We start from the raw sequence: 862 nt of genomic DNA on the forward strand, positions 1-862 counted from the left end.
AAATTTAATGATTTTCAAGCATATATTTAATAATTAAATAAGAAAGTTAATAAAATAAAATAATAACCATGAAAACATTAAAATTTATGATTAATTTTTGAAGTAAAGTTGAATATCTTTGAAAGATTTTAATTATAATTTTTTTTATTCCTTGTAAGAGATGGATAATTTAATTAAATAGAATAAAGTTGTGTTAAGTTGTTTTTATAAATAAAAAATTTTAAAAAAAAATTGCTAGGGGGTTGAACTACACAATTCTTGCCACCGGTTCGTGCGGTCCAACCCCGATTTTAGGGGTTCACGAAATTGCCATATATGCCCAGTTCTTTATGCTTAAAAAACCAATTTTTATGGTTCGACCTCTCAGTCCGGTCTGGTTCTGAGAAAATTCCTTGCAAAAATGATGAATGATATTAACCACTAATATAATTTATTGTCATACCATTCATCATTTGACCATTACATCACTCACATCTTATTTGTCTTTTATCAAAATAAGGCAAATATACAATTATATTTCACATTTCATTTATTTAAAGAAATGAGTATTCTTCCTATTTTTGCAAGAAATGCTTATAAATGAATAGAATAAAATAAACATCTTCTTACAAGTAGGAATGCTTATCTATATATATATATATATATAACCGAAACCTTTGAAACTCCCACAATTTTCCACATCATCATTTTAATTTATAAAAAAAAAATTAATTTTTTAAACTAAATAGTAAATACTACAGGAAACCTTTGACAAACCCGACTATAGCCTATAGGTTTTCTGTGAAACACGAAAACAAATCTCTTCCGGAAAAATATTGAAAACCCCAAACACCCTCCCCAATTTTCTTCTCTCTTTCCCACC

The sequence above is a fragment of the Quercus suber genome, unplaced genomic scaffold (assembly GCF_002906115.3).
Source record: "Quercus suber isolate HL8 unplaced genomic scaffold, Cork oak 2.0 scaffold_281, whole genome shotgun sequence".
Classification (NCBI taxonomy): Eukaryota; Viridiplantae; Streptophyta; class Magnoliopsida; order Fagales; family Fagaceae; genus Quercus; species Quercus suber.